The sequence below is a fragment of the Argiope bruennichi genome, chromosome 7 (assembly GCF_947563725.1).
Source record: "Argiope bruennichi chromosome 7, qqArgBrue1.1, whole genome shotgun sequence".
NCBI lineage: Eukaryota > Metazoa > Arthropoda > Arachnida > Araneae > Araneidae > Argiope > Argiope bruennichi.
The window spans coordinates 122,902,993-122,925,999 of NC_079157.1; positions in this window are offsets into that span (position 1 = coordinate 122,902,993).

Below are 23,007 nucleotides of genomic sequence, written 5' to 3' on the forward strand. Positions count from 1 at the left end.
CTTAATTTTGCTGGTCTTCTGTTCGAGTCCCTAAAATGAGAATTTTTTTAAAATATTTTTCTTTTTTTTAAATTAATTTATTTATTTTAGGTAGGTTTATCCATTATTCCCACACTTACTATGAACTTTTCAAAATGTTACACTTATAAATAAAATTAATTTCAAAATATTTCTATATTCAAGAGAAATTTTAGGAGTCAAATTCACGCACATGCGCAGAATTCATTCCTATTCAAAGCATTGTGCTTTTTGACCAGATTGACACCGTCTTCAGTGGTTTAGTGTATAATCTTAATGAGAGTCTTAGACCATTCAGACGCTCTCCGAACACGAAACTTCGTGGCCAAATCGGCAGATCGCGCCACTAAATTTTGCTGGTCTTCTGTTCGAGTCCCTAAAATGAGAATTTTTTTAAAATATTTTTCTTTTTTTTAAATTAATTTATTTATTTTAGGTAGATTTATCCATTATTCCCACACTTACTATGAACTTTTCAAAATGTTACACTTATAAATAAAATTAATTTCAAAATATTTCTATATTCAAGAGAAATTTTAGGAGTCAAATTCACGCACATGCGCAGAATTCATTCCTATTCAAAGCATTGTGCTTTTTGACCAGATTGACACCGTCTTCAGTGGTTTAGTGTATAATCTTAATGAGAGTCTTAGACCATTCAGACGCTCTCCGAACACGAAACTTCATGGCCAAATCGGCAGATCGCGCCACTTAATTTTGCTGGTCTTCTGTTCGAGTCCCTAAAATGAGAATTTTTTTAAAATATTTTTCTTTTTTTTAAATTAATTTATTTATTTTAGGTAGATTTATCCATTATTCCCACACTTACTATGAACTTTTCAAAATGTTACACTTATAAATAAAATTAATTTCAAAATATTTCTATATTCAAGAGAAATTTTAGGAGTCAAATTCACGCACATGCGCAGAATTCATTCCTATTCAAAGCATTGTGCTTTTTGACCAGATTGACACCGTCTTCAATGGTTTAGTGTATAATCTTAATGAGAGTCTTAAACCATTCAGACGTTCTCCGAACACGAAATTTCATGGCCCGATCGTTAGATCGCTCCACTTAGTTTTGCTCGTCTTCAGTTCGAGTCCCTAAAATGAGAATTTTTTAAAAATATTTTTCTTTTCTTTTATTAATTTAATTATTTTTTATATATTTATCCATTATTCCCACACTTACTATGAACTTTTCAAAATGTTACACTTATAAATAAAATTAATTTCAAAATATTTCTATATTCAAGAGAAATTTTAGTAGTCAAGTTCACGCACATGCGCAGAATTCATTCCTATTCAAAGCATTGTGCTTTTTGACCAGATTGACACCGTCTCAAAAGGTTTAGTGGAGAATCTTAATGAGAGTCAAACCATTCAGACGCTCTCCTAACACGAAAGTTCATGGCGCGATCGGCAGATCGCGCCACTTAGTTTTGCTGGTCTTCAGTTCGAGTCCCTAAAATGAGAATTTTTAAAAAATATTTTTCTTTTCTTTTAATTAATTTAATTATTTTAGGTATATTTATCCATTATTCCCACACTTACTATGAACTTTTCAAAATGTTACACTTCTAAAATAAAATTTACTTCAAAATATTTCTATATTCAAGAGAAATTTAGGAGTCAAATTCACGCACATGCGCAGAATTCATTCCTATTCAAAGCATTGTGCTTTTTGACCAGATTGACACCGTCTTAAAAGGTTTAGTGTATAATCTTAATGAGAGTCTTAGACCATTCAGACGCTCTACGAAAACGAAAGTTTATGGCCCGATCGGCAGATCGCGCCGCTTAGTTTTGCTGGTCTTCAGTTCGAGTCCCTAAAATGAGAATTTTTTAAAAATATTTTTCTTTTCTTTTAATTAATTTAATTATTTTAGGTATATTTATCCATTATTCCCACACTTACTATGAACTTTTCAAAATGTTACACTTCTAAAATAAAATTTATTTCAAAATATTTCCATATTCAAGAGAAATTTTAGGAGTCAAATTCACGCACATGCGCAGAATTCATTCCTATTCAAAGCATTGTGCCTTTAGACCAGATTGACACCGTCTTAAAAGTTTTAGTGTATAATTTTAATGAGAGTCTTTGACCATTCAGACGCTCTCCGAACACGAAACTTCGTGGCCAGATCGGCAGATCGCGCCACTTAATTTTGCTGGTCTTCTGTTCGAGTCCCTAAAATGAGAATTTTTTAAAAATATTTTTCTTTTTTTTAAATTAATTTATTTATTTTAGGTAGATTTATCCATTATTCCCACACTTACTATGAACTTTTCAAAATGTTACACTTATAAATAAAATTAATTTCAAAATATTTCTATATTCAAGAGAAATTTTAGTAGTCAAGTTCACGCACATGCGCAGAATTCATTCCTATTCAAAGCATTGTGCTTTTTGACCAGATTGACACCGTCTCAAAAGGTTTAGTATAGAATCTTAATGAGAGTCAAACCATTCAGACGCTCTCCTAACACGAAAGTTCATGGCCCGATCGGCAGATCGCGCCACTTAGTTTTGCTGGTCTTCAGTTCGAGTCCCTAAAATGAGAATTTTTAAAAAATATTTTTCTTTTCTTTTAATTAATTTAATTATTTTAGGTATATTTATCCATTATTCCCACACTTACTATGAACTTTTCAAAATGTTACACTTCTAAAATAAAATTTATTTCAAAATATTTCTATATTCAAGAGAAATTTTAGGAGTCAAATTCACGCACATGCGCAGAATTCATTCCTATTCAAAGCATTGTGCTTTTTGACCAGATTGACACCGTCTTCAGTGGTTTAGTGTATAATCTTAATGAGAGTCTTAGACCATTCAGACGCTCTCCGAACACGAAACTTCGTGGCCAAATCGGCAGATCGCGCCACTAAATTTTGCTGGTCTTCTGTTCGAGTCCCTAAAATGAGAATTTTTTTAAAATATTTTTCTTTTTTTTAAATTAATTTATTTATTTTAGGTAGATTTATCCATTATTCCCACACTTACTATGAACTTTTCAAAATGTTACACTTATAAATAAAATTAATTTCAAAATATTTCTATATTCAAGAGAAATTTTAGGAGTCAAATTCACGCACATGCGCAGAATTCATTCCTATTCAAAGCATTGTGCTTTTTGACCAGATTGACACCGTCTTCAATGGTTTAATGTATAATCTTAATGAGAGTCTTAAACCATTCAGACGTTCTCCGAACACGAAATTTCATGGCCCGATCGGCAGATCGCTCCACTTAGTTTTGCTCGTCTTCAGTTCGAGTCCCTAAAATGAGAATTTTTTAAAAATATTTTTCTTTTCTTTTATTAATTTAATTATTTTTTATATATTTATCCATTATTCCCACACTTACTATGAACTTTTCAAAATGTTACACTTATAAATAAAATTAATTTCAAAATATTTCTATATTCAAGAGAAATTTTAGTAGTCAAGTTCACGCACATGCGCAGAATTCATTCCTATTCAAAGCATTGTGCTTTTTGACCAGATTGACACCGTCTCAAAAGGTTTAGTGGAGAATCTTAATGAGAGTCAAACCATTCAGACGCTCTCCTAACACGAAAGTTCATGGCCCGATCGGCAGATCGCGCCACTTAGTTTTGCTGGTCTTCAGTTCGAGTCCCTAAAATGAGAATTTTTAAAAAATATTTTTCTTTTCTTTTAATTAATTTAATTATTTTAGGTATATTTATCCATTATTCCCACACTTACTATGAACTTTTCAAAATGTTACACTTCTAAAATAAAATTTACTTCAAAATATTTCTATATTCAAGAGAAATTTAGGAGTCAAATTCACGCACATGCGCAGAATTCATTCCTTTTCAAAGCATTGTGCTTTTTGACCAGATTGACACCGTCTTAAAAGGTTTAGTGTATAATCTTAATGAGAGTCTTAGACCATTCAGACGCTCTCCGAACACGAAAGTTCATGGCCCGATCGGCAGATCGCGCCGCTTAGTTTTGCTGGTCTTCAGTTCGAGTCCCTAAAATGAGAATTTTTTAAAAATATTTTTCTTTTCTTTTAATTAATTTAATTATTTTAGGTATATTTATCCATTATTCCCACACTTACTATGAACTTTTCAAAATGTTACACTTCTAAAATAAAATTTATTTCAAAATATTTCCATATTCAAGAGAAATTTTAGGAGTCAAATTCACGCACATGCGCAGAATTCATTCCTATTCAAAGCATTGTGCTTTTAGACCAGATTGACACCGTCTTAAAAGTTTTAGTGTATAATTTTAATGAGAGTCTTTGACCATTCAGACGCTCTCCGAACACGAAACTTCGTGGCCAGATCGGCAGATCGCGCCACTTAATTTTGCTGGTCTTCTGTTCGAGTCCCTAAAATGAGAATTTTTTTAAAATATTTTTCTTTTTTTTAAATTAATTTATTTATTTTAGGTAGATTTATCCATTATTCCCACACTTACTATGAACTTTTCAAAATGTTACACTTATAAATAAAATTAATTTCAAAATATTTCTATATTCAAGAGAAATTTTAGTAGTCAAGTTCACGCACATGCGCAGAATTCATTCCTATTCAAAGCATTGTGCTTTTTGACCAGATTGACACCGTCTCAAAAGGTTTAGTATAGAATCTTAATGAGAGTCAAACCATTCAGACGCTCTCCTAACACGAAAGTTCATGGCCCGATCGGCAGATCGCGCCACTTAGTTTTGCTGGTCTTCAGTTCGAGTCCCTAAAATGAGAATTTTTAAAAAATATTTTTCTTTTCTTTTAATTAATTTAATTATTTTAGGTATATTTATCCATTATTCCCACACTTACTATGAACTTTTCAAAATGTTACACTTCTAAAATAAAATTTACTTCAAAATATTTCTATATTCAAGAGAAATTTAGGAGTCAAATTCACGCACATGCGCAGAATTCATTCCTTTTCAAAGCATTGTGCTTTTTGACCAGATTGACACCGTCTTAAAAGGTTTAGTGTATAATCTTAATGAGAGTCTTAGACCATTCAGACGCTCTCCGAACACGAAAGTTCATGGCCCGATCGGCAGATCGCGCCGCTTAGTTTTGCTGGTCTTCAGTTCGAGTCCCTAAAATGAGAATTTTTTAAAAATATTTTTCTTTTCTTTTAATTAATTTAATTATTTTAGGTATATTTATCCATTATTCCCACACTTACTATGAACTTTTCAAAATGTTACACTTCTAAAATAAAATTTATTTCAAAATATTTCCATATTCAAGAGAAATTTTAGGAGTCAAATTCACGCACATGCGCAGAATTCATTCCTATTCAAAGCATTGTGCTTTTAGACCAGATTGACACCGTCTTAAAAGTTTTAGTGTATAATTTTAATGAGAGTCTTTGACCATTCAGACGCTCTCCGAACACGAAACTTCGTGGCCAGATCGGCAGATCGCGCCACTTAATTTTGCTGGTCTTCTGTTCGAGTCCCTAAAATGAGAATTTTTTAAAAATATTTTTCTTTTTTTTAAATTAATTTATTTATTTTAGGTAGATTTATCCATTATTCCCACACTTACTATGAACTTTTCAAAATGTTACACTTATAAATAAAATTAATTTCAAAATATTTCTATATTCAAGAGAAATTTTAGTAGTCAAGTTCACGCACATGCGCAGAATTCATTCCTATTCAAAGCATTGTGCTTTTTGACCAGATTGACACCGTCTCAAAAGGTTTAGTATAGAATCTTAATGAGAGTCAAACCATTCAGACGCTCTCCTAACACGAAAGTTCATGGCCCGATCGGCAGATCGCGCCACTTAGTTTTGCTGGTCTTCAGTTCGAGTCCCTAAAATGAGAATTTTTAAAAAATATTTTTCTTTTCTTTTAATTAATTTAATTATTTTAGGTATATTTATCCATTATTCCCACACTTACTATGAACTTTTCAAAATGTTACACTTCTAAAATAAAATTTATTTCAAAATATTTCTATATTCAAGAGAAATTTTAGGAGTCAAATTCACGCACATGCGCAGAATTCATTCCTATTCAAAGCATTGTGCTTTTTGACCAGATTGACACCGTCTTCAGTGGTTTAGTGTATAATCTTAATGAGAGTCTTAGACCATTCAGACGCTCTCCGAACACGAAACTTCGTGGCCAAATCGGCAGATCGCGCCACTTAATTTTGCTGGTCTTCTGTTCGAGTCCCTAAAATGAGAATTTTTTTAAAATATTTTTCTTTTTTTTAAATTAATTTATTTATTTTAGGTAGGTTTATCCATTATTCCCACACTTACTATGAACTTTTCAAAATGTTACACTTATAAATAAAATTAATTTCAAAATATTTCTATATTCAAGAGAAATTTTAGGAGTCAAATTCACGCACATGCGCAGAATTCATTCCTATTCAAAGCATTGTGCTTTTTGACCAGATTGACACCGTCTTCAATGGTTTAGTGTATAATCTTAATGAGTGTCTTAAACCATTCAGACGTTCTCCGAACACGAAATTTCATGGCCCGATCGGCAGATCGCTCCACTTAGTTTTGCTCGTCTTCAGTTCGAGTCCCTAAAATGAGAATTTTTTAAAAATATTTTTCTTTTCTTTTATTAATTTAATTATTTTTTATATATTTATCCATTATTCCCACACTTACTATGAACTTTTCAAAATGTTACACTTATAAATAAAATTAATTTCAAAATATTTCTATATTCAAGAGAAATTTTAGTAGTCAAGTTCACGCACATGCGCAGAATTCATTCCTATTCAAAGCATTGTGCTTTTTGACCAGATTGACACCGTCTCAAAAGGTTTAGTGGAGAATCTTAATGAGAGTCAAACCATTCAGACGCTCTCCTAACACGAAAGTTCATGGCCCGATCGGCAGATCGCGCCACTTAGTTTTGCTGGTCTTCTGTTCGAGTCCCTAAAATGAGAATTTTTTTTTTAAATATTTTTCTTTTTTTTAAATTAATTTATTTATTTTAGGTAGATTTATCCATTATTCCCACACTTACTATGAACTTTTCAAAATGTTACATTTATAAATAAAATTAATTTCAAAATATTTCTATATTCAAGAGAAATTTTAGGAGTCAAATTCACGCACATGCGCAGAATTCATTCCTATTCAAAGCATTGTGCTTTTTGACCAGATTGACCACGTCTTCAATGATTTAGTGTATAATCTTAATGAGAGTCTTAAACCATTCAGACGTTCTCCGAACACAAAATTTCATGGCCCGATCGGCAGATCGCGCCACTTAGTTTTGCTCGTCTTCAGTTCGAGTCCCTAAAATGAGAATTTTTTAAAAATATTTTTCTTTTCTTTTAATTAATTTAATTATTTTAGGTATATTTATCCAGTATTCCCACACTTACTATGAACTTTTCAAAATGTTACACTTCTAAAATAAAATTTATTTCAAAATATTTCTATATTCAAGAGAAATTTTAGGAGTCAAATTCACACACATGCGCAGAATTCATTCCTATTCAAAGCATTGTGCTTTTTGACCAGATTGACACCGTCTTAAAAGGTTTAGTGTATAATCTTAATGAGAGTCTTAGACCATTCAGACGCTCTCCGAACACGAAAGTTCATGGCCCGATCGGCAGATCGCGCCGCTTAGTTTTGCTGGTCTTCAGTTCGAGTCCCTAAAATGAGAATTTTTTTTAAATATTTTTCTTTTCTTTTAATTAATTTAATTATTTTAGGTATATTTATCCATTATTCCCACACTTACTATGAACTTTTCAAAATGTTACACTTCTAAAATAAAATTTATTTCAAAATATTTCTATATTCAAGAGAAATTTTAGGAGTCAAATTCACGCACATGCGCAGAATTCATTCCTATTCAAAGCATTGTGCTTTTTGACCAGATTGACACCGTCTTCAGTGGTTTAGTGTATAATCTTAATGAGAGTCTTAGACCATTCAGACGCTCTCCGAACACGAAACTTCGTGGCCAAATCGGCAGATCGCGCCACTTAATTTTGCTGGTCTTCTGTTCGAGTCCCTAAAATGAGAATTTTTTAAAAATATTTTTCTTTTTTTTTAAATTAATTTATTTATTTTAGGTAGATTTATCCATTATTCCCAAACTTACTATGAACTTTTCAAAATGTTACATTTATAAATAAAATTAATTTCAAAATATTTCTATATTCAAGAGAAATTTTAGGAGTCAAATTCACGCACATGCGCAGAATTCATTCCTATTCAAAGCATTGTGCTTTTTGACCAGATTGACCCCGTCTTCAATGGTTTAGTGTATAATCTTAATGAGAGTCTTAAACCATTCAGACGTTCTCCGAACACGAAATTTCATGGCCCGATCGGCAGATCGCGCCACTTAGTTTTGCTCGTCTTCAGTTCGAGTCCCTAAAATGAGAATTTTTAAAAAATATTTTTTATTTCTTTTAATTAAATTTAATTATTTTGAGTACATTTATCCATTATTCCCACACTTACTATGAACTTTTCAAAATGTTACACTTCTAAAATAAAATTTATTTCAAAATATTTCTATATTCAAGAGAAATTTTAGGAGTCAAATTCACGCACATGCGCAGAATTCATTCCTATTCAAAGCATTGTGCTTTTTGACCAGATTGACAGCGTCTTAAATGGTTTAGAGTATAATCTTAATGAGAGTCTTAGACCATTCAGACGCTCTCCGAACACGAAACTTCGTGGCCAGATCGGCAGATCGCGCCATTTAGTTTTGCTGGTCTTCAGTTCGAGTCCCTAAAAAGAAAATTTTTAAAAAATATTTTTCTTTTATTTTAATTAATTTCATTATTTTAGGTATATTTATCCATTATTCCCACACTTACTATGAACTTTTCAAAATGTTACACTTCTAAAATAAAATTTATTTCAAAATATTTCTATATTTAAGAGAAATTTAGGAGTCAAATTCACGCACATGCGCAGAATTCATTCCTATTCAAAGCATTGTGCTTTTTGACCAGATTGACACCGTCTTAAAAGGTTTAGTGTATAATCTTAATGAGAGTCTTAGACCATTCAGACGCTCTACGAAAACGAAAGTTTATGGCCCGATCGGCAGATCGCGCCGCTTAGTTTTGCTGGTCTTCAGTTCGAGTCCCTAAAATGAGAATTTTTTAAAAATATTTTTCTTTTCTTTTAATTAATTTAATTATTTTAGGTATATTTATCCATTATTCCCACACTTACTATGAACTTTTCAAAATGTTACACTTCTAAAATAAAATTTATTTCAAAATATTTCCATATTCAAGAGAAATTTTAGGAGTCAAATTCACGCACATGCGCAGAATTCATTCCTATTCAAAGCATTGTGCTTTTTGACCAGATTGACACCGTCTTAAAAGGTTTAGTGTATAATCTTAATGAGAGTCTTAGACCATTCAGACGCTCTACGAAAACGAAAGTTTATGGCCCGATCGGCAGATCGCGCCGCTTAGTTTTGCTGGTCTTCAGTTCGAGTCCCTAAAATGAGAATTTTTTAAAAATATTTTTCTTTTCTTTTAATTAATTTAATTATTTTAGGTATATTTATCCATTATTCCCACACTTACTATGAACTTTTCAAAATGTTACACTTCTAAAATAAAATTTATTTCAAAATATTTCTATATTTAAGAGAAATTTAGGAGTCAAATTCACGCACATGCGCAGAATTCATTCCTATTCAAAGCATTGTGCTTTTTGACCAGATTGACACCGTCTTAAAAGGTTTAGTGTATAATCTTAATGAGAGTCTTAGACCATTCAGACGCTCTACGAAAACGAAAGTTTATGGCCCGATCGGCAGATCGCTCCGCTTAGTTTTGCTGGTCTTCAGTTCGAGTCCCTAAAATGAGAATTTTTTAAAAATATTTTTCTTTTCTTTTAATTAATTTAATTATTTTAGGTATATTTATCCATTATTCCCACACTTACTATGAACTTTTCAAAATGTTACACTTCTAAAATAAAATTTATTTCAAAATATTTCCATATTCAAGAGAAATTTTAGGAGTCAAATTCGCGCACATGCGCTGAATTCATTCCTATTTATGCATTGTGCTTTTAGACCAGATTGACACCGTCTTAAAAGTTTTAGTGTATAATTTTAATGAGAGTCTTTGACCATTCAGACGCTCTCCGAACACGAAACTTCGTGGCCAGATCGGCAGATCGCGCCACTTAATTTTGCTGGTCTTCTGTTCGAGTCCCTAAAATGAGAATTTTTTAAAAATATTTTTCTTTTTTTTAAATTAATTTATTTATTTTAGGTAGATTTATCCATTATTCCCACACTTACTATGAACTTTTCAAAATGTTACACTTATAAATAAAATTAATTTCAAAATATTTCTATATTCAAGAGAAATTTTAGTAGTCAAGTTCACGCACATGCGCAGAATTCATTCCTATTCAAAGCATTGTGCTTTTTGACCAGATTGACACCGTCTCAAAAGGTTTAGTGGAGAATCTTAATGAGAGTCAAACCATTCAGACGCTCTCCTAACACGAAAGTTCATGGCCCGATCGGCAGATCGCGCCACTTAGTTTTGCTGGTCTTCAGTTCGAGTCCCTAAAATGAGAATTTTTAAAAAATATTTTTCTTTTCTTTTAATTAATTTAATTATTTTAGGTATATTTATCCATTATTCCCACACTTACTATGAACTTTTCAAAATGTTACACTTCTAAAATAAAATTTATTTCAAAATATTTCTATATTCAAGAGAAATTTTAGGAGTCAAATTCACGCACATGCGCAGAATTCATTCCTATTCAAAGCATTGTGCTTTTTGACCAGATTGACACCGTCTTCAGTGGTTTAGTGTATAATCTTAATGAGAGTCTTAGACCATTCAGACGCTCTCCGAACACGAAACTTCGTGGCCAAATCGGCAGATCGCGCCACTTAATTTTGCTGGTCTTCTGTTCGAGTCCCTAAAATGAGAATTTTTTTAAAATATTTTTCTTTTTTTTAAATTAATTTATTTATTTTAGGTAGATTTATCCATTATTCCCACACTTACTATGAACTTTTCAAAATGTTACACTTATAAATAAAATTAATTTCAAAATATTTCTATATTCAAGAGAAATTTTAGGAGTCAAATTCACGCACATGCGCAGAATTCATTCCTATTCAAAGCATTGTGCTTTTTGACCAGATTGACACCGTCTTCAATGGTTTAGTGTATAATCTTAATCAGAGTCTTAAACCATTCAGACGTTCTCCGAACACGAAATTTCATGGCCCGATCGGCAGATCGCTCCACTTAGTTTTGCTCGTCTTCAGTTCGAGTCCCTAAAATGAGAATTTTTTAAAAATATTTTTCTTTTCTTTTATTAATTTAATTATTTTTTATATATTTATCCATTATTCCCACACTTACTATGAACTTTTCAAAATGTTACACTTATAAATAAAATTAATTTCAAAATATTTCTATATTCAAGAGAAATTTTAGTAGTCAAGTTCACGCACATGCGCAGAATTCATTCCTATTCAAAGCATTGTGCTTTTTGACCAGATTGACACCGTCTCAAAAGGTTTAGTGGAGAATCTTAATGAGAGTCAAACCATTCAGACGCTCTCCTAACACGAAAGTTCATGGCCCGATCGGCAGATCGCGCCACTTAGTTTTGCTGGTCTTCAGTTCGAGTCCCTAAAATGAGAATTTTTAAAAAATATTTTTCTTTTCTTTTAATTAATTTAATTATTTTAGGTATATTTATCCATTATTCCCACACTTACTATGAACTTTTCAAAATGTTACACTTCTAAAATAAAATTTACTTCAAAATATTTCTATATTCAAGAGAAATTTAGGAGTCAAATTCACGCACATGCGCAGAATTCATTCCTTTTCAAAGCATTGTGCTTTTTGACCAGATTGACACCGTCTTAAAAGGTTTAGTGTATAATCTTAATGAGAGTCTTAGACCATTCAGACGCTCTCCGAACACGAAAGTTCATGGCCCGATCGGCAGATCGCGCCGCTTAGTTTTGCTGGTCTTCAGTTCGAGTCCCTAAAATGAGAATTTTTTAAAAATATTTTTCTTTTCTTTTAATTAATTTAATTATTTTAGGTATATTTATCCATTATTCCCACACTTACTATGAACTTTTCAAAATGTTACACTTCTAAAATAAAATTTATTTCAAAATATTTCCATATTCAAGAGAAATTTTAGGAGTCAAATTCACGCACATGCGCAGAATTCATTCCTATTCAAAGCATTGTGCTTTTAGACCAGATTGACACCGTCTTAAAAGTTTTAGTGTATAATTTTAATGAGAGTCTTTGACCATTCAGACGCTCTCCGAACACGAAACTTCGTGGCCAGATCGGCAGATCGCGCCACTTAATTTTGCTGGTCTTCTGTTCGAGTCCCTAAAATGAGAATTTTTTAAAAATATTTTTCTTTTTTTTAAATTAATTTATTTATTTTAGGTAGATTTATCCATTATTCCCACACTTACTATGAACTATTCAAAATGTTACACTTATAAATAAAATTAATTTCAAAATATTTCTATATTCAAGAGAAATTTTAGTAGTCAAGTTCACGCACATGCGCAGAATTCATTCCTATTCAAAGCATTGTGCTTTTTGACCAGATTGACACCGTCTCAAAAGGTTTAGTATAGAATCTTAATGAGAGTCAAACCATTCAGACGCTCTCCTAACACGAAAGTTCATGGCCCGATCGGCAGATCGCGCCACTTAGTTTTGCTGGTCTTCAGTTCGAGTCCCTAAAATGAGAATTTTTAAAAAATATTTTTCTTTTCTTTTAATTAATTTAATTATTTTAGGTATATTTATCCATTATTCCCACACTTACTATGAACTTTTCAAAATGTTACACTTCTAAAATAAAATTTATTTCAAAATATTTCTATATTCAAGAGAAATTTTAGGAGTCAAATTCACGCACATGCGCAGAATTCATTCCTATTCAAAGCATTGTGCTTTTTGACCAGATTGACACCGTCTTCAGTGGTTTAGTGTATAATCTTAATGAGAGTCTTAGACCATTCAGACGCTCTCCGAACACGAAACTTCGTGGCCAAATCGGCAGATCGCGCCACTTAATTTTGCTGGTCTTCTGTTCGAGTCCCTAAAATGAGAATTTTTTTAAAATATTTTTCTTTTTTTTAAATTAATTTATTTATTTTAGGTAGATTTATCCATTATTCCCACACTTACTATGAACTTTTCAAAATGTTACACTTATAAATAAAATTAATTTCAAAATATTTCTATATTCAAGAGAAATTTTAGGAGTCAAATTCACGCACATGCGCAGAATTCATTCCTATTCAAAGCATTGTGCTTTTTGACCAGATTGACACCGTCTTCAATGGTTTAGTGTATAATCTTAATCAGAGTCTTAAACCATTCAGACGTTCTCCGAACACGAAATTTCATGGCCCGATCGGCAGATCGCTCCACTTAGTTTTGCTCGTCTTCAGTTCGAGTCCCTAAAATGAGAATTTTTTAAAAATATTTTTCTTTTCTTTTATTAATTTAATTATTTTTTATATATTTATCCATTATTCCCACACTTACTATGAACTTTTCAAAATGTTACACTTATAAATAAAATTAATTTCAAAATATTTCTATATTCAAGAGAAATTTTAGTAGTCAAGTTCACGCACATGCGCAGAATTCATTCCTATTCAAAGCATTGTGCTTTTTGACCAGATTGACACCGTCTCAAAAGGTTTAGTGGAGAATCTTAATGAGAGTCAAACCATTCAGACGCTCTCCTAACACGAAAGTTCATGGCCCGATCGGCAGATCGCGCCACTTAGTTTTGCTGGTCTTCAGTTCGAGTCCCTAAAATGAGAATTTTTAAAAAATATTTTTCTTTTCTTTTAATTAATTTAATTATTTTAGGTATATTTATCCATTATTCCCACACTTACTATGAACTTTTCAAAATGTTACACTTCTAAAATAAAATTTACTTCAAAATATTTCTATATTCAAGAGAAATTTAGGAGTCAAATTCACGCACATGCGCAGAATTCATTCCTTTTCAAAGCATTGTGCTTTTTGACCAGATTGACACCGTCTTAAAAGGTTTAGTGTATAATCTTAATGAGAGTCTTAGACCATTCAGACGCTCTCCGAACACGAAAGTTCATGGCCCGATCGGCAGATCGCGCCGCTTAGTTTTGCTGGTCTTCAGTTCGAGTCCCTAAAATGAGAATTTTTTAAAAATATTTTTCTTTTCTTTTAATTAATTTAATTATTTTAGGTATATTTATCCATTATTCCCACACTTACTATGAACTTTTCAAAATGTTACACTTCTAAAATAAAATTTATTTCAAAATATTTCCATATTCAAGAGAAATTTTAGGAGTCAAATTCACGCACATGCGCAGAATTCATTCCTATTCAAAGCATTGTGCTTTTAGACCAGATTGACACCGTCTTAAAAGTTTTAGTGTATAATTTTAATGAGAGTCTTTGACCATTCAGACGCTCTCCGAACACGAAACTTCGTGGCCAGATCGGCAGATCGCGCCACTTAATTTTGCTGGTCTTCTGTTCGAGTCCCTAAAATGAGAATTTTTTAAAAATATTTTTCTTTTTTTTAAATTAATTTATTTATTTTAGGTAGATTTATCCATTATTCCCACACTTACTATGAACTATTCAAAATGTTACACTTATAAATAAAATTAATTTCAAAATATTTCTATATTCAAGAGAAATTTTAGTAGTCAAGTTCACGCACATGCGCAGAATTCATTCCTATTCAAAGCATTGTGCTTTTTGACCAGATTGACACCGTCTCAAAAGGTTTAGTATAGAATCTTAATGAGAGTCAAACCATTCAGACGCTCTCCTAACACGAAAGTTCATGGCCCGATCGGCAGATCGCGCCACTTAGTTTTGCTGGTCTTCAGTTCGAGTCCCTAAAATGAGAATTTTTAAAAAATATTTTTCTTTTCTTTTAATTAATTTAATTATTTTAGGTATATTTATCCATTATTCCCACACTTACTATGAACTTTTCAAAATGTTACACTTCTAAAATAAAATTTATTTCAAAATATTTCTATATTCAAGAGAAATTTTAGGAGTCAAATTCACGCACATGCGCAGAATTCATTCCTATTCAAAGCATTGTGCTTTTTGACCAGATTGACACCGTCTTCAGTGGTTTAGTGTATAATCTTAATGAGAGTCTTAGACCATTCAGACGCTCTCCGAACACGAAACTTCGTTGCCAAATCGGGAGATCGCGCCACTTAATTTTGCTGGTCTTCTGTTCGAGTCCCTAAAATGAGAATTTTTTTAAAATATTTTTCTTTTTTTTAAATTAATTTATTTATTTTAGGTAGATTTATCCATTATTCCCACACTTACTATGAACTTTTCAAAATGTTACACTTATAAATAAAATTAATTTCAAAATATTTCTATATTCAAGAGAAATTTTAGGAGTCAAATTCACGCACATGCGCAGAATTCATTCCTATTCAAAGCATTGTGCTTTTTGACCAGATTGACACCGTCTTCAATGGTTTAGTGTATAATCTTAATGAGAGTCTTAAACCATTCAGACGTTCTCCGAACACGAAATTTCATGGCCCGATCGGCAGATCGCTCCACTTAGTTTTGCTCGTCTTCAGTTCGAGTCCCTAAAATGAGAATTTTTTAAAAATATTTTTCTTTTCTTTTATTAATTTAATTATTTTTTATATATTTATCCATTATTCCCACACTTACTATGAACTTTTCAAAATGTTACACTTATAAATAAAATTAATTTCAAAATATTTCTATATTCAAGAGAAATTTTAGTAGTCAAGTTCACGCACATGCGCAGAATTCATTCCTATTCAAAGCATTGTGCTTTTTGACCAGATTGACACCGTCTCAAAAGGTTTAGTGGAGAATCTTAATGAGAGTCAAACCATTCAGACGCTCTCCTAACACGAAAGTTCATGGCCCGATCGGCAGATCGCGCCACTTAGTTTTGCTGGTCTTCAGTTCGAGTCCCTAAAATGAGAATTTTTAAAAAATATTTTTCTTTTCTTTTAATTAATTTAATTATTTTAGGTATATTTATCCATTATTCCCACACTTACTATGAAATTTTCAAAATGTTACACTTCTAAAATAAAATTTACTTCAAAATATTTCTATATTCAAGAGAAATTTAGGAGTCAAATTCACGCACATGCGCAGAATTCATTCCTTTTCAAAGCATTGTGCTTTTTGACCAGATTGACACCGTCTTAAAAGGTTTAGTGTATAATCTTAATGAGAGTCTTAGACCATTCAGACGCTCTCCGAACACGAAAGTTCATGGCCCGATCGGCAGATCGCGCCGCTTAGTTTTGCTGGTCTTCAGTTCGAGTCCCTAAAATGAGAATTTTTTAAAAATATTTTTCTTTTCTTTTAATTAATTTAATTATTTTAGGTATATTTATCCATTATTCCCACACTTACTATGAACTTTTCAAAATGTTACACTTCTAAAATAAAATTTATTTCAAAATATTTCTATATTCAAGAGAAATTTTAGTAGTCAAATTCACGCACATGCGCAGAATTCATTCCTATTCAAAGCATTGTGCTTTTAGACCAGATTGACACCGTCTTAAAAGTTTTAGTGTATAATTTTAATGAGAGTCTTTGACCATTCAGACGCTCTCCGAACACGAAACTTCGTGGCCAGATCGGCAGATCGCGCCACTTAATTTTGCTGGTCTTCTGTTCGAGTCCCTAAAATGAGAATTTTTTAAAAATATTTTTCTTTTTTTTAAATTAATTTATTTATTTTAGGTAGATTTATCCATTATTCCCACACTTACTATGAACTTTTCAAATTGTTACACTTATAAATAAAATTAATTTCAAAATATTTCTATATTCAAGAGAAATTTTAGTAGTCAAGTTCACGCACATGCGCAGAATTCATTCCTATTCAAAGCATTGTGCTTTTTGACCAGATTGACACCGTCTCAAAAGGTTTAGTATAGAATCTTAATGAGAGTCAAACCATTCAGACGCTCTCCTAACACGAAAGTTCATGGCCCGATCGGCAGATCGCGCCACTTAGTTTTGCTGGTCTTCAGTTCGAGTCCCTAAAATGAGAATTTTTAAAAAATATTTTTCTTTTCTTTTAATTAATTTAATTATTTTAGGTATATTTATCCATTATTCCCACACTTACTATGAACTTTTCAAAATGTTACACTTCTAAAATAAAATTTATTTCAAAATATTTCTATATTCAAGAGAAATTTTAGGAGTCAAATTCACGCACATGCGCAGAATTCATTCCTATTCAAAGCATTGTGCTTTTTGACCAGATTGACACCGTCTTCAGTGGTTTAGTGTATAATCTTAATGAGAGTCTTAGACCATTCAGACGCTCTCCGAACACGAAACTTCGTGGCCAAATCGGCAGATCGCGCCACTTAATTTTGCTGGTCTTCTGTTCGAGTCCCTAAAATGAGAATTTTTTTAAAATATTTTTCTTTTTTTTAAATTAATTTATTTATTTTAGGTAGATTTATCCATTATTCCCACACTTACTATGAACTTTTCAAAATGTTACACTTATAAATAAAATTAATTTCAAAATATTTCTATATTCAAGAGAAATTTTAGGAGTCAAATTCACGCACATGCGCAGAATTCATTCCTATTCAAAGCATTGTGCTTTTTGACCAGATTGACACCGTCTTCAATGGTTTAGTGTATAATCTTAATGAGAGTCTTAAACCATTCAGACGTTCTCCAAACACGAAATTTCATGGCCCGATCGGCAGATCGCTCCACTTAGTTTTGCTCGTCTTCAGTTCGAGTCCCTAAAATGAGAATTTTTTAAAAATATTTTTCTTTTCTTTTATTAATTTAATTATTTTTTATATATTTATCCATTATTCCCACACTTACTATGAACTTTTCAAAATGTTACACTTATAAATAAAATTAATTTCAAAATATTTCTATATTCAAGAGAAATTTTAGTAGTCAAGTTCACGCACATGCGCAGAATTCATTCCTATTCAAAGCATTGTGCTTTTTGACCAGATTGACACCGTCTCAAAAGGTTTAGTGGAGAATCTTAATGAGAGTCAAACCATTCAGACGCTCTCCTAACACGAAAGTTCATGGCCCGATCGGCAGATCGCGCCACTTAGTTTTGCTGTCTTCAGTTCGAGTCCCTAAAATGAGAATTTTTAAAAAATATTTTTCTTTTCTTTTAATTAATTTAATTATTTTAGGTATATTTATCCATTATTCCCACACTTACTATGAACTTTTCAAAATGTTACACTTCTAAAATAAAATTTATTTCAAAATATTTCTATATTTAAGAGAAATTTAGGAGTCAAATTCACGCACATGCGCAGAATTCATTCCTATTCAAAGCATTGTGCTTTTTGACCAGATTGACACCGTCTTAAAAGGTTTAGTGTATAATCTTAATGAGAGTCTTAGACCATTCAGACGCTCTACGAAAACGAAAGTTTATGGCCCGATCGGCAGATCGCGCCGCTTAGTTTTGCTGGTCTTCAGTTCGAGTCCCTAAAATGAGAATTTTTTAAAAATATTTTTCTTTTCTTTTAATTAATTTAATTATTTTAGGTATATTTATCCATTATTCCCACACTTACTATGAACTTTTCAAAATGTTACACTTCTAAAATAAAATTTATTTCAAAATATTTCCATATTCAAGAGAAATTTTAGGAGTCAAATTCACGCACATGCGCAGAATTCATTCCTATTCAAAGCATTGTGCTTTTAGACCAGATTGACACCGTCTTAAAAGTTTTAGTGTATAATTTTAATGAGAGTCTTAGACCATTCAGACGCTCTCCGAACACGAAACTTCGTGGCCAGATCGGCAGATCGCGCCACTTAATTTTGCTGGTCTTCTGTTCGAGTCCCTAAAATGAGAATTTTTTAAAAATATTTTTCTTTTTTTTAAATTAATTTATTTATTTTAGGTAGATTTATCCATTATTCCCACACTTACTATGAACTTTTCAAAATGTTACACTTATAAATAAAATTAATTTCAAAATATTTCTATATTCAAGAGAAATTTAGGAGTCAAATTCACGCACATGCGCAGAATTCATTCCTATTCAAAGCATTGGGCTTTTTGACCAGATTGACACCGTCTTAAATGGTTTAGTGTATAATCTTAATGAGAGTCTTAGACCATTCAGACGCTCTCCGAACACGAAACTTCGTGGCCAGATCGGCAGATCGCGCCACTTAATTTTGATGGTCTTCTGTTCGAGTCCCTAAAATGTGAATTTTTTAAAAATATTTTTCTTTTTTTTAATTTATTTATTTATTTTAGGTAGATTTATCCATTATTCCCACACTTACTATGAACTTTTCAAAATGTTACACTTATAAATAAAATTAATTTCAAAATATTTCTATATTCAAGAGAAATTTTAGGAGTCAAATTCACGCACATGCGCAGAATTCATTCCTATTCAAAGCATTGTGCTTTTTGACCAGATTGACACCGTCTTCAATGGTTTAGTGTATAATCTTAATGAGAGTCTTAAACCATTCAGACGTTCTCCGAACACGAAATTTCATGGCCCGATCGTTAGATCGCTCCACTTAGTTTTGCTCGTCTTCAGTTCGAGTCCCTAAAATGAGAATTTTTTAAAAATATTTTTGTTTTCTTTTATTAATTTAATTATTTTTTATATATTTATCCATTATTCCCACACTTACTATGAACTTTTCAAAATGTTACACTTATAAATAAAATTAATTTCAAAATATTTCTATATTCAAGAGAAATTTTAGTAGTCAAGTTCACGCACATGCGCAGAATTCATTCCTATTCAAAGCATTGTGCTTTTTGACCAGATTGACACCGTCTCAAAAGGTTTAGTATAGAATCTTAATGAGAGTCAAACCATTCAGACGCTCTCCTAACACGAAAGTTCATGGCCCGATCGGCAGATCGTGCCACTTAGTTTTGCTGGTCTTCAGTTCGAGTCCCTAAAATGAGAATTTTTTAAAAATATTTTTCTTTTCTTTTAATTAATTTAATTATTTTAGGTATATTTATCCATTATTCCCACACTTACTATGAACTTTTCAAAATGTTACACTTCTAAAATAAAATTAATTTCAAAATATTTCTATATTCAAGAGAAATTTTAGGAGTCAAATTCACGCACATGCGCAGAATTCATTCCTATTCAAAGCACTGTGCTTTTTGACCAGATTGACACCGTCTTCAGTGGTTTAGTGTATAATCTTAATGAGAGTCTTAGACCATTTAGACGCTCTCCGAACACGAAATTTCATGGCCCGATCGGCAGATCGCTCCACTTAGTTTTGCTCGTCTTCAGTTCGAGTCCCTAAAATGAGAATTTTTTAAAAATATTTTTCTTTTCTTTTATTAATTTAATTATTTTTTATATATTTATCCATTATTCCCACACTTACTATGAACTTTTCAAAATGTTACACTTATAAATAAAATTAATTTCAAAATATTTCTATATTCAAGAGAAATTTTAGTAGTCAAGTTCACGCACATGCGCAGAATTCATTCCTATTCAAAGCATTGTGCTTTTTGACCAGATTGACACCGTCTCAAAAGGTTTAGTGGAGAATCTTAATGAGAGTCAAACCATTCAGACGCTCTCCTAACACGAAAGTTCATGGCCCGATCGGCAGATCGCGCCACTTAGTTTTGCTGGTCTTCAGTTCGAGTCCCTAAAATGAGAATTTTTAAAAAATATTTTTCTTTTCTTTTAATTAATTTAATTATTTTAGGTATATTTATCCATTATTCCCACACTTACTATGAACTTTTCAAAATGTTACACTTCTAAAATAAAATTTACTTCAAAATATTTCTATATTCAAGAGAAATTTAGGAGTCAAATTCACGCACATGCGCAGAATTCATTCCTATTCAAAGCATTGGGCTTTTTGACCAGATTGACACCGTCTTAAATGGTTTAGTGTATAATCTTAATGAGAGTCTTAGACCATTCAGACGCTCTCCGAACACGAAACTTCGTGGCCAGATCGGCAGATCGCGCCACTTAATTTTGATGGTCTTCTGTTCGAGTCCCTAAAATGTGAATTTTTTAAAAATATTTTTCTTTTTTTTAATTTATTTATTTATTTTAGGTAGATTTATCCATTATTCCCACACTTACTATGAACTTTTCAAAATGTTACACTTATAAATAAAATTAATTTCAAAATATTTCTATATTCAAGAGAAATTTTAGGAGTCAAATTCACGCACATGCGCAGAATTCATTCCTATTCAAAGCATTGTGCTTTTTGACCAGATTGACACCGTCTTCAATGGTTTAGTGTATAATCTTAATGAGAGTCTTAAACCATTCAGACGTTCTCCGAACACGAAATTTCATGGCCCGATCGGCAGATCGCTCTACTTAGTTTTGCTCGTCTTCAGTTCGAGTCCCTAAAATGAGAATTTTTTAAAAATATTTTTCTTTTCTTTTATTAATTTAATTATTTTTTATATATTTATCCATTATTCCCACACTTACTATGAACTTTTCAAAATGTTACACTTATAAATAAAATTAATTTCAAAATATTTCTATATTCAAGAGAAATTTTAGTAGTCAAGTTCACGCACATGCGCAGAATTCATTCCTATTCAAAGCATTGTGCTTTTTGACCAGATTGACACCGTCTCAAAAGGTTTAGTGGAGAATCTTAATGAGAGTCAAACCATTCAGACGCTCTCCTAACACGAAAGTTCATGGCCCGATCGGCAGATCGCGCCACTTAGTTTTGCTGGTCTTCAGTTCGAGTCCCTAAAATGAGAATTTTTAAAAAATATTTTTCTTTTCTTTTAATTAATTTAATTATTTTAGGTATATTTATCCATTATTCCCACACTTACTATGAACTTTTCAAAATGTTACACTTCTAAAATAAAATTTACTTCAAAATATTTCTATATTCAAGAGAAATTTAGGAGTCAAATTCACGCACATGCGCAGAATTCATTCCTTTTCAAAGCATTGTGCTTTTTGACCAGATTGACACCGTCTTAAAAGGTTTAGTGTATAATCTTAATGAGAGTCTTAGACCATTCAGACGCTCTCCGAACACGAAAGTTCATGGCCCGATCGGCAGATCGCGCCGCTTAGTTTTGCTGGTCTTCAGTTCGAGTCCCTAAAATGAGAATTTTTTAAAAATATTTTTCTTTTCTTTTAATTAATTTAATTATTTTAGGTATATTTATCCATTATTCCCACACTTACTATGAACTTTTCAAAATGTTACACTTCTAAAATAAAATTTATTTCAAAATATTTCTATATTCAAGAGAAATTTTAGTAGTCAAATTCACGCACATGCGCAGAATTCATTCCTATTCAAAGCATTGTGCTTTTTGACCAGATTGACACCGTCTTCAGTGGTTTAGTGTATAATCTTAATGAGAGTCTTAGACCATTCAGACGCTCTCCGAACACGAAACTTCGTGGCCAAATCGGCAGATCGCGCCACTTAATTTTGCTGGTCTTCTGTTCGAGTCCCTAAAATGAGAATTTTTTAAAAATATTTTTCTTTTTTTTAAATTAATTTATTTATTTTAGGTAGATTTATCCATTATTCCCACACTTACTATGAACTTTTCAAAATGTTACACTTATAAATAAAATTAATTTCAAAATATTTCTATATTCAAGAGAAATTTTAGTAGTCAAGTTCACGCACATGCGCAGAATTCATTCCTATTCAAAGCATTGTGCTTTTTGACCAGATTGACACCGTCTCAAAAGGTTTAGTATAGAATCTTAATGAGAGTCAAACCATTCAGACGCTCTCCTAACACGAAAGTTCATGGCCCGATCGGCAGATCGTGCCACTTAGTTTTGCTGGTCTTCAGTTCGAGTCTCTAAAATGAGAATTTTTAAAAAATATTTTTCTTTTCTTTTAATTAATTTAATTATTTTAGGTATATTTATCC